At 34.4% G+C, this 12,602-nt stretch overlaps 1 protein-coding gene across 2 annotated transcripts in view; it reads right to left on the bottom strand.

Moving 5' to 3' along the window:
* Positions 1–12,602, bottom strand: part of Znf385b (zinc finger protein 385B) — a 279,057-nt gene that overhangs the window by 100,366 nt on the left and 166,089 nt on the right. Inside the window, exon 1 of one of the 2 annotated variants that reach the window (XM_042688338.1) lies at positions 8,714–8,870. The exons of the other annotated variant lie outside the window; for it this stretch is intronic. The gene's annotated coding sequence lies outside the window, so the exon portion shown is untranslated. Of the gene's footprint in view, positions 1–8,713; positions 8,871–12,602 lie in introns of those variants that run through there. 2 annotated transcript variants of the gene reach the window in all.

Here is a 12,602-nt window from a genome sequence, read left to right as displayed (position 1 = left end):
GGGCTTGATCCCCAGCACAGCAATGAGCTGGAAGGGGAGGTAGAATAAAAAAACTTTGTCTATCATTAAGTACATTTAAAAAGAGCTGGCTTCAACATGGTTTAAGATATTTTTTTCCCTGCTGAAAGACCTCGAGCACCTAGGCACATGTAATTTCTTCCTTTATTATCTTTCCTTTTAAAAAATATTTTAATTCTCTTTAGGTAGTCGTACAAAGGAGTTGTCATTCAAGAAAGCAGTTTACAAATCCATTGCTTCTTGATCAAGGTCACCCCTTTCAACCTCCTCACCCACCGTTCTACCCACTCCTTCCCTCACTTTTCTTAATTTTGTACAATGTACATTTCCTTAACCCTATCCCACCCATTTCAGTTACCCATTTCCTGGTGTTTGTTGCACTATGATTTTGGACTTATACTGAGTTCTCCCCTACACCTACCTTATTTCAATTAGTACATTTATGTACATATGCTTACTTATCAACAAATTTTAGCTTCCACATATGAGAGAAAACATGCAATCTCTGTTCTTCCTTATTTATTTCTTTTTTTGGTCATGGGGCCTGTACTCTGGACCTGGGCACTGTCCTTCAGCTCTTCAGCGCAAGGCAAGTGCTCTACCACTTGAGCCACAGCACCATTTCCGGCTTTTTCTGTTTATGTGGTGCTGAGAAATAAAACCCAGGGCCTCAATGCATGCAAGGCAAACACCTACCACTGAGCCACCTTCCCTGCCCTCTTCGTTAAAATTTTTGAGCAGAGTTTCAAGCAGTCTCCTCTGCCTCAAGCTTCTGGGATAATTTGGTGGCATTCTATTTAGACAATGCTGTTCTCCCTATAATGACAGCACCAACTCAGGAGTCTGAGAGATGATGACTACTGTCCAACTTTCGTGCATAACCTTGGAAAAGTGCTTTTCTCCTTTTTATCTCTATTTTTTTCTCTGCCATATATTGAAGAAAATATAAGTACCTGTTAGGAGAACTGAGATCTTTCTATGCAAATTGCTTCACCATGTCCTTGCCAGCAGCTTGTGTGATATATAAGCTTCAGTTTTTGTGGTTACTATTAGTACTCCTCTCACACTGTATCACCGTGAGGTATAAGTACTTATCATAAGTACTCATCATAAGGCAAGTACTAATACTTATCATAAAGGCAGGTCAGGTTGGGAGTCATATGTTATTGATTAAACTGTTCAATCAAATGTTGGGCTTCAAGAGAAAGAGAATTCATAGTTAGAAGATGGGCTCATCAATGTTTTCCTAGATGAGGTATCTCAACAGACCTTAAGGAGAGTAGTTGTATTTCTAAGGGGTGGTTATGAATAAGTTAAAACACAGAAAAAAGACCAACACACACCTAAGTCTAAAAAAGTTTAGGGTCTCCAGGAATCCTTATGGTTTTTGGATTAGAAAGGAAAATGATGAAGAGAAAAGTTTGAGACCTTGGAGTGAGCACATTTCTTAAGTAGGAAGTCAAGGTGCTAATCATGAAAGAAAATATTGATGAATGCATTTTATTAAAAATAAAAATTTTTGAATAGCGACATAAAAAGGACTGGATATATACACACATATATACATATAGATATGTAGATATGATAAATTTAAGTCCTTTATCTATAGAATAAAGAACTCTGACAAACCTATAAGCAAAAGAAAGCAGTAGAAAAATAGGTGAAAGACTAGAATAGATACTTCATAAAGCATATATAAATATATAATAATAATGCAAAATTTCTTTAGACAGTAAGGATATGAAAATCAAAACTATAAGGAGATGTTACTACATACCCAAAATATCTAAAATAAATATAGACTATGAAATGATGGAAAGGATATGGAACAATCACAACTGTATATTGAAGTATAGCTACTTTGAAAAACTATTTGGCAATATCTATTTAAACTAGATGCATATATACCCTAAGCTTAGCAATTCTGAGCCTTATATGTTTACCTAACAGAAGTGGTCAGTACCATATAATGACCATAGCAATACTAGTCCCAAACTAGTCATTAGTCATTTAAACCATCAGGAGTAAAAAGAATAACTAATTTTGTACCTTCATGCAATAAAACTTCCCACAATGAACTATGGCAATGAAAACAAGTACTATAAAATTCTATGCAAAAACAATCTATGTGAATATAATGTTGAATAAAAAACAAAAATAAAGGAGTAGATGATATATAATGTACTTCCTATAAAATCATACAAACTAATTGTCTAATGGCTATCTTTAGATAGAAGGAAAGGGTGTTAGAAATATTCTGTTCCTGTTCTGGGGGCAGTTCACACAGGTATGTTATGCTTGTGCATATTCATTCAGAATTTTGCATGGGATACTTCCCTGAAAGCTATACATTAACAGATTTTAAAAAATGAATTCAGCTCTGTAAATTTTAGTAAAGTGGTTTAACAAATATAGGTAGAATTCCCAATAAAAAGAGATGCTTGAAATATTGTCATATTATTATGGTTTGTATGATGTCTTTGAATTTCTTTTTCCACTGTCAGCCTGATTTTTCTGAAAATGATTTGTAACCAAATCAAAGTTCCCTGTAATACTCATGCTGTCTTTCTGAATACAGAAGTAGATAGAGGAGACTAAGCCAATGATGCCAATGAGAAAAATGTGTTCCTGAAACTTTGAATCTATAAAATTGTAACGGTCAGCAGTTCTATGGCCTAGTCTCCCTTCAGGCAGCTCAGGACCCCTGCAAAGAGCTCCTGCAGCATCCACAAGGCACCAGGCTGGCAGAATGCTGCATTTAAAGAGCAAGCCTTCTGAGCACCCTTCTGAGGTTTATAAGCAATATTGAAGTGTTGCATCAGAAAACAGCAGCGAATCCACATCATGATAGATTGTAACCCACAATGTCCTTTGGGTTTAATAGAAATCCACAGCATTTAAACAAAATGATGAATTCTTCACTAAGAAGGCTTTTCACATGTTATGGCAACAGAAAACATACAGCCAAGAGGTGATTCATTTGTACTATATATCTTGCTCTCATACTGAATTTCTTATACGTAAATGTTGAAAAAGTTGGGTGAGGGGCTGGGAAGGTGGCTCAGTGGTAGAGTGCTTGCCTTGCATGCATGAGGCCCTGGGTTTGATTCCTCAGCACCACATAAGCAAAAAGAAAAAGCCGGAAGTGGTGCTGTGGCTCAAGTGGTAGAGCATTATCCTTGAGCTGAAGAGCTGAGGGACAGCGCCCAGGCCCAGAGTTCTGGCCTCATGCCCGACAAAAACAAATAAAATAAAATAAAAAGAAAGAAAAAGTTGGGTGAGATTTTATATACTATGTAGTAACAACTATGCTTTGGTAAAGAACATCACATTTTTTGGTAACTGTGGTCTTTATTAAAAAGCAGCAATGAAAAGGATTTAAGTAAATTTAGACAATTAAAAATGAATTTTGAACGCTTCTGTTTTATTGTGTTTTTTCAGCTTGTGACCCCAAAGTATTAAGTGTGACCGTGGAAGACAGGAAACACAAAGGAGGGAAACAGAATTCTAGCAGATGCTTTCTCAGGATTTTCAAATGTGTTTTAATACACTTGACTTATCAAAAGGGAATGTCATGTGCTAGTTCCCAAATTACTAAGTCTTTAGAGAAGCCAGAATTATCTCCAGGCAGGGCTTTACTAAAATTGTCTGAGGTCAAGAATGGATAGGGAGGTCACAGGAGCTTGACAAAATATTCTGGCTAAAGGACTCTGGGAGAGAGAGTCCTGAGCTACATTTGCCCAATGACTCCTGTCAGTGGCATAAAGTGCTCCCATAAGAGTGGAGCCTTTCTGTGAGGAGACCAAGCACTTGCTCTTCCCTAACAGAAGCATAACACACCGACTTGTTTTATAAATCTTCCTGAAATACTTACTCAGGTAAGGCAATAACCATATTTCTCAAGTCACTGAATATACCCAGAGACATTATATAGCAATTAAATTTTAGAGACAAATAAACACAATTTAGGAACCTATCTTTTATTTTATATGGGTAAAATAAGATTAGAAGGGTTTATGTCACCCAGGTACCAGACTAGTGGTAGAAACAAACCCAAGCCTATAGCCCAGCGACACCGATTTGAACATTTAGATAAGTACAAGCAAAGATGTATAAGAATCATTATATTCTCATTACCTTCTTTGAAAAATTAAGCAGATTAGTGTTTTTAAATTTTGACTGGATTTTAAAAGAAATATTCATTATAAAGTGAGATTTTATTTTTTGTCAATATAAATAACAGAAGAAGTTCAGTGAAAGAAAAGCCAGGGTGGCTACACGCACACATTTTTTTCCCCTTTCAAGACCAGGAGACAACTGATTGCAACGTTTCATTTAACACTTTTAACATTCTCAATGGTTAAAAAACCCAACACATCCAGGTCCATTAAGACCATGCTTTTAACCATACCACTTGGATCAATATAACTAATTCAAATAGACTCGTGGAGGGAGGCACATTCACACTTGTATTGGGGATTTTATAATAAAGCACTATCAGAACTGCACTAAATAATGCTATCTGAAAAGACACATTTTTTTTTTCTAAGCAATGGTGATCTACCTTCTACTATAGAGATCAAAACGACCTGGTTAGGCTGCTATCTGTCTTTAGGCCTGTCCTCACACCAAAGGCCATATGGAATGGGGTTAAACAGTGAAACTTGGGCTCTGAGTTCAGAGTGGCTATTTCTGGACACAAAATGTTTTGTACTCTAGTATTAGATAATTTCTGTTCATGCATTCAATGTTTAAGTTATATACATGTTAAGAACTAAAGGGGGTCTGTTGTTTACATAAATTATCCTCTAAAATTTAACATTAAGATTATTTTTTAAAAGGTGCACTCTTCCCCAATCTAGGGAAGTTCAATTGAAACCAACAGTTAATATTTGCTTTTCTAGTGCCTTCTATTCCCAACTTTGGTTAATTAAACATTAACCAAAAACTTCAAAGCTATTCAAAAGCTGTTGCTCACGTTGGAGAATAAATAGAAATAGTAAAAACTGCTGTAACTCTTTCTGTATGTTGACTTCTATGTTTACTATAACTATAATAAACTATATGGCGTTCAGAAAAAAAATCTAGTGGACTGTTATAATCATGGTAATCATCATAGAAGAGGCCCTTAGTTCTCATCCTAGAAGCATTTTTCTTCTAGGTTAAGAGCAGCCACAGATGCTGTGCAAACAGCAGGGAAACCATCATTCCTCTTTATGGAATTTGGTGTGAATTGCCTGGTCTGGATGAGCACAGATTTTTAACAAGTTTGTATTAGGACTAAGATGGGCCAAACAGCGATGGAGGGTTTGGAAGGGGAAGAAAGATTGCTATGTTGACTAAGTTTTAAAGTGGACTAGAATAAGCAACATTCTGTATCTGGAATTTACTAGTATAGTTTCCTAGCTGTTTTCTCTACTCTTTTGTCCTCTCCTTCAATGGCAGAAGTAGGGCAAAGCATTCTAAATAGGAACAACCTAGATCACCTAACAACTTCAAACACAGGAGCTGGGCAATTGGGAGACAATGTGGTATCACCCTTACCCTGGGCAATGCGGAATACCTGTAACCTGTGGATACTTACAGTCTAAAGAGACTTAAGTGGAAACTTAGCAGACTGGGCCAGTGCCTGGCTTTGCTTCTTGGAACTCTGCCATTATTCTGACATCCTAGAAATTGATGCTACTGTTTCAATCATGTAAGGCAGCTTCTGGGGCACTAGTGATAGGCAAAATGTATTAGATAAGGCCCTGGAATGAACATTCAAGGATTTTCTGCATTGGAAATAACTCATCATAACAGATTGCCCAGCCCCAGTGTACCTGTGTACCATGCTTACTCTTGTCCAATGTACCTGTGTACCATGTTTACTCTTATACCATTACAATGATTTTGTGCCAGCTTTCTTCTGTGGTGGGACTTCTTTGTACTATTTTCTTAAATAGGTAAAATCATCTGTTTTTATTTCATAATTTGCAATCATGTTCTCTGTTACAAAAGTGCTTGTTTAAAAATATTATATAAATGTAAGGTAACAACACAGGATGAAATGATTAGTATGCATAAACAACAACATATCTATTACCTTACGTATTTACTATTACATATCTGATAAGAACACCTGAAACTCTACTCTCAGAAAATTTCTATTATGCAAAACTCAACCATACTTAATCATAGTACTCATACAATACTTCTGATCCCTAGATTATTCATCCTATATCACTATAACTTCATCTCTTGTGGCAACTCTTCCCACTACGATAACCATCTTATTTTGTTTCTATGTGACTTTTTAAAAAAGATTCCACATGCAAGTGAGATCATGTAATATATTTCTCTCTGTGTCTGGCTTATTGCATGTGACATAATATTCAGTTTCATCCATGTTGTTGCAAATGGCATGATATAAAGCTGAATAAGTTCCCTTCATGGAGCTTCTTTTTGACTTTACAAATAATTCCCAATGAACACCAAAATCTATATAATAATGATTCTTTAATAAGGTATCTCTTTAAAGTAAAGAACTTAAATCATACTACTCATTATTTTCCTTTCCTGTAATAATCATTATAAGCTAATAAAATTGGAAAAATATTTATTTTGGACATTTGTTCTGACCCTTTGTCCTCTCCTATATTTGTTTCTAAAGCTTCCTTTACTTGAAAAGATACTTATGGAAAGAAAACAATTTATAAAAATGGATTTGTTATTCAAGGTATTAAAGAAAGTATGTTTCCAGTCAAAGGAAATTTCTAAAATTGAATAGTTTCTTCATGTTTTCAAATTTAGATTCCTTTGTATAGCTTTTTCTCTTCTATAATACCTCCTTTTTCTCTTGTTCTTTTCCTCATCTCCCTTTCTCTTACTCATCTTTTCTTACTCTTGTCTCTTGTCTATCTCAAGACTCTGGCATCTCTCTGTCTCTCTGGCATCTCCCTGTGTGTGTATGTGTGTGTCTTGTGTGTCTGTGTGTGTGTCTGTGTCTATGTCTGTGTCTATATCTGTGTGTCTGTGTCAGTCTGTCTCTCTTGTCTTTTTGTCTCTAGTCTCTCACCATATAATACTGCTGGGGAACTAATAAACATTAAAAAATTTCATCCTTTGCTACTATACTCTGTCAATCTTTTCATTATTAGCTTCTAAAAATGTAAAAAATAGACCATGCAATAATAAGGAAAGTGGTAACAATTGAATCAGCCCATATCTCTAGTTATGTCTCAAGTAGACTTGTCATTTGCAACATCTGATGATTGTTTTTATATATGAACCCACAATGGTATATGCTGTACATGTAATAAAGTGAAAAATGTAAATACATTTCAGAATTTGATGACTTTTTTTTTTTTTTACAGAAATTCAGCATCATGTCCTAGATTACATACATATACTTTGTCACTGGAGAGTACTAGGTGTGTCTTTCATATATCTATTACACAGGCTTCTTACTTGACATTATGGGCAGAAAACTATCTTCTAAACTCTTAGATGGCTTCTTACAATTCTCTGTGTTTTCCTGAAGAAAACCGCACATCAATCAATAATTCCATGAAGAACAAACATACAAAAGGAAAATAATAGTGTTTATAAGATTAGAAAAATATTCTTTCCAATCCAGGTTCTAGTCTATTGTAATCAATACAGAGAGAAACATTTTCTGCTAAGTAGTCACAAATCACAGTCTCTCAGACTTTGAAAAAAATAATGTGCTTTGTGTTTAGCCCTTTTTTTTCTCAAGAGTCCACTAAACCCTCAGTGTTTACACACCACTAGTCCACCAATGAAACGAACTAAAAGTTGATGCTCTTTCAAAATTTTCCTAACCACCTGAAATCCCACTGGAGACTATGATACAAAAAAACATCTTCCTCATACTGAGAGATTCTAAATCCTTTTCTAACAGTAATATTTGTTCAGGTTTACAAATGGCAAATACAAAAGAAAGATTTCTTAGATGAGAAAAGCAAAGTGACAAGTTAAAACAGAAATAAGAATTTCACAAGCACCTATAATACACATAAACACATCTGTCCTATACACCTATCTTACAGCTGAAAATATTCCCTTTGGAAGAGCTATGCTTACCTGGTTTCCAGAGAGATATCTATGCCCAAGGGTCTAAATAAACATGAAACCATTGAGTGTTGATTCAAAGTGAATGGAACATTACAGCTTGAAACGTGCCTATCATAAAAATCATGTGGCAAGGGTGTAAATCATCCATGTCAGTCAGTTTTATTACAGGCTACCAGCCAATACTCTGTCAATCTGAATGTGGATTCTTGGACATGTACAATCATCAGTTTAAATATACTTTATGGGAAGGGAAAAGAAAAAGGAGAGAAGATCCTAACATACTTAGATTAAACATAAATCTCATTTTTACCTAGCTGTTATTCTGAGACATATTTCAAAAGAAAAAAGGAATGAAGCTAATAAAGGTAAAGGAGATATGGGAAATCAGTCACCTTGTTTTAAATAGTTAGAAAAGATAACAAGTTAAGTAGAAATAGGAAAAAAAAACAAAATAATCTTGGAGAGGGGAATACTGAAATCAGCAATCGCTCTCTGTCTTAATTCTGTTACTTCTCTTTTTTTTTTCTCTAAAATTGATTTGAGCTATTTTATATTTCTGTCACATACTTCTCGAAAAAGTTCCCTGAGGTATAAATGCTGATCAGTCAGCTATGCTTACCTTGACTTTTAAGATTACAGTCCACGTTTACTCCTGCATTCAGGCACTGTACAAGGTATTACGTTAAGAGATAAATAATTCCATCATTTCAACTTGGTGCTCCTGTGAAATGTGGCGCTAAGAAACAGCCAACAGGCTGTGCGTCTGAACAAATCATACGTCCTGTAATTGCTGCTTAGCTCTAATTACTATTGAGGATAATGTTTGCAACTTGATTCCAGGGAGCAAGCTACCTTCTGACGACACAAGACCAAATATACCCTAAAAGAAGGACAAGTTATTTTTCTTCATGCAATTTTTCTTACTATTTCCTAGGAACTCAGAAACTACTACTACACTACTGTGCCATAGTAAAAGTAAAACAAAAAAAAATTAACAAATCTACTTCTCTCTCGCCCCACAAAATAATTCTCAAAATAGCTATTTATTAGAAAAATTAGCAATTTATAGTATCATGTACATTTTAAGGGACTATTTTTATTTCTCTCTAGATAATAGTTTTTTTTTTTAATTTCAAAGAGGAGTCTGTTCTCACAAAAATCTTATTTGTATCTTGGCAGTATATATCAGTTTATATTTATACTATTAAGCTTGAAAAAATTTCTACCTTGCTTATGGAGTTTGAGATTTTAAATAAAAATTTAGAACATATAAGTTAAAAAAACAAATCATATAACAATTTTATGTTGGTAACATTAATAGGGATGTTTATGCATTTCAAATACCTAATTTTAGCTATATGGGGGAACTAGTACAGTGAAATTAGACATTTTATCAGCTTGGAACTAAAATGATTCTTCATTTTTCCCATACGTAATTTCATTCTCTGATGAGTGGCACCTAAGCATGTGATAAGCATAAGTACTCACAGTGTGGCTATGGTTAGATAGCTGTTTTGCTGAAAGCCATTAGTATCTGGGAGTTAGCTTAGTGGTGGTTTAATTGAATAAACTTAAAATGACGAATGTTTGCAAATGTCAGAAAGGATTTTGTACCATTGGTTGTGTAACTTCATACATTTGCCAACTACAGTCAATACTTGACTACAGTCAATTATTGACACTCAGAACAAACTACAATTAACCAAATTCAGAGATCTGGTATATCTTCCTGTTTCAGATTTGTACAGTTCCTAGTAGGGACAGGTAACTCTATGTGAATAATTAGCTATAGTAATCGAAATGGTAATATATAAAACCAATTTTTTAATGGTACATTTTTCTAGGGTCAATAAACTCAACAAAATTATAAATAACAACAAAATAGTTTAAATGGAAAACTGCATGGTAGTGCTATACTCATTTCCCTTAAAAAACAACTATGTACTTCTTACCTATTAGTTCTTCATAATTAAAAATAAGTCATTGCTGTGTTATTTTGAAATTAAATTTTCGTCTATAATAAAGTTCACAACATTTTTTTCTTTTATGGAATTAGGCAAAGTGTTCTAGTCCTTTTTGCCTACTCTTAACTCATACCTGATTTTTTTTGAATACTTCCCAAACATTTACAGGTCTGACATGTGAACTTCTAAACTCTTTTTTTTGTACTGCTTGTATATTCTGTATATTCTTAGTTTCATTCAATAGTACACGAAGTGTGGACCCCTAGAACAGTTACATCAGTATCAGGATTTCGTGATAAACTCCCAGTTCCTAGTCGAGATGTAGAGAATCTCCAACTCTTGGAACTGCATCTTGGAATGTGCTTTGACAAGCTGGTAAGTTATGATATTTGAAGGAAATAATGCCTGTTTAACAAGTGATAAAACTATCACCACCACCATTACCCAAATCATCAGAAAAAAAATATTCCAAAGACTAGTTTCATATCTATCACCACCCACAAACTTAATTGAAAACCATTTCCTTATTTACACTCTATAAGATTTGTTAAACAGAATTATCCCTCAAGGGCAAAGCCTATTAATTCGTTTATTTATTTTCTGTCTTTGGCTCCTTGTGCAATGTCTGACACTTGTCTGACAAATGTTCATTGCAGAAAGCACTATCTGATGAGTGTATATCCACACTTAGGTATCACTTTGTTTATCTCATGACTCTCATGATACTCTTTGTCCTCTTTCAAATTCTTTCCATTTCAAGTGTAATTTTGAATGCCATTTTGTCTAGTTTTCTAGGTAGGTTTCTCTCTTCCCTCAAAAGGAAGCCCCTTCTTTCCTATATACTTGCATTATATGACTTTCATTTCTATTAGAGTATTTGATTGTGCATTATCACATGGAGGTTCTTCCCTAGTGTTGTAAGCTTGGTTAGGTGAGACTAAACACAATTACTTCATTTTGCTTAGTGAATGTGTTGAATTAATGAGGAAAAAAGAACTGCATCTATGTATATTCTTACTGTAAGAACTGTGCTGCTGCATACAACCTGCTTAAAGGTTTTATTTCTTACTGATAATTATGATCTTCTAAGAGTACAAGGACTGTCAAAATTACAGAAACAAGTTTAAGATGATGTTTTGTAAACAGGATGCTTTCTTGGGCTGGGAATATGGCTTAGTGGTGGAGTGCTTGCCTAGCATGCATGAAGCCCTGGGTTTGATTCCTCAGTATCATATACACAGAAAAAGCTGGAAGTGGTGCTGTGGCTCAAGTGGTAGAGTGCTAGCCTTGAGCAAAGGAAGCTCAGGGACTGGGTGAAGGCTCTGAGTTCAAGCCCCAGGACTAGCAAACAAACAAACAAACAAAAAGGGTGCTTTCTTAACCTTGGTTGAAAAGTAGAAAATGTCTTCCATGGAAACAAAGTTATATGTGGTCATCAAAACTAACACTTTTGATAATTCTCAAAGGTTTAGTGAACATACAGGATGTCTGCATGAGATAGATTATTATAGAAGAAATGACACCTCAATACCAACAGCTTTACAATTATACGGAGGCTCTTTAAGGAGTCAAAATTCTCTGAGTGTTTATGAAGATGCTCATTATTCCTTGGAAAGCAAAAAAACCATAAATTGGGGAGATTTTTTTCTTCCATATTTTAAGATATACTTGGGGAGCTATAACAAGAAATCAATTTTCTGTAATTGTCATTTTTATTGCAAGCAAGAACCTTATCTGCTTATGGAATTCATTTATAATTGATAATAAATGATAAATTTAGAAAATGGGCATCTTTGCTAGAATTTATACATTTTTGTAAACCAGAATTTTTTTCAACTTGTAAAATTCATCCTTTTCATCTTCATTTTGGGTTTTAATTGATCATGGCTGTTGTTATTGTAACTGAATCTTCTCCCCCCACCAAACATACTTTCAATTTCAAACATTTAATTAACAAACTTTTAATTACATTCATTAGAAGGGTCTGTTCTTTTAAAGTAACTTTTAGATAAGTATATAATCCTTCTTTAATGGAAAAATGGTTGCCACTCAAATGATCTGAATTATAATTAGGGATTTTTTCACTAATTTGCATAAAGGCAAGTTTATAAACACATTCTCTATGAAGAAAACACATATTCACTGATATTTTTTCTTCCTCCTTCCCTCTGTTGAACTAGATATTATGGTAAACTGAAATGTGAGGCTTGTGGATGATAGAAAGATAGTAGAAAGATCTGTGTGAAGAATAAAATAATATATCTAAAGCATTGACTAATATGAAGTCACAGAATGTAATAAAAATTATCAGTGCATATATAACATTGGTATTAGACAGAATATAATCTCCACAAGAGAAGGAATGTTCATTTGGTTTACTGATGTAGTCTAAGCACCTGGTGCCATGCTTTGGATGTATTATGAGCTCAACAAACACCTGCTGCACCAAAAGGAAAGAGCAAGGTGGTTCTGAAGAATAGACAATGTTTCACTGTGAAGGCAAGACATGAGTGTGCTCTTAGTAAATATGCTGGCTTAATCTTT

This window comes from Dipodomys spectabilis, unplaced genomic scaffold (genome assembly GCF_019054845.1).
Source record: "Dipodomys spectabilis isolate Male_0828 unplaced genomic scaffold, ASM1905484v1 ptg000115l, whole genome shotgun sequence".
Taxonomy (NCBI): Eukaryota; Metazoa; Chordata; class Mammalia; order Rodentia; family Heteromyidae; genus Dipodomys; species Dipodomys spectabilis.
Note: the sequence above shows the minus strand (reverse complement) of the source record. Positions and strands in the feature narration are given on the sequence as shown.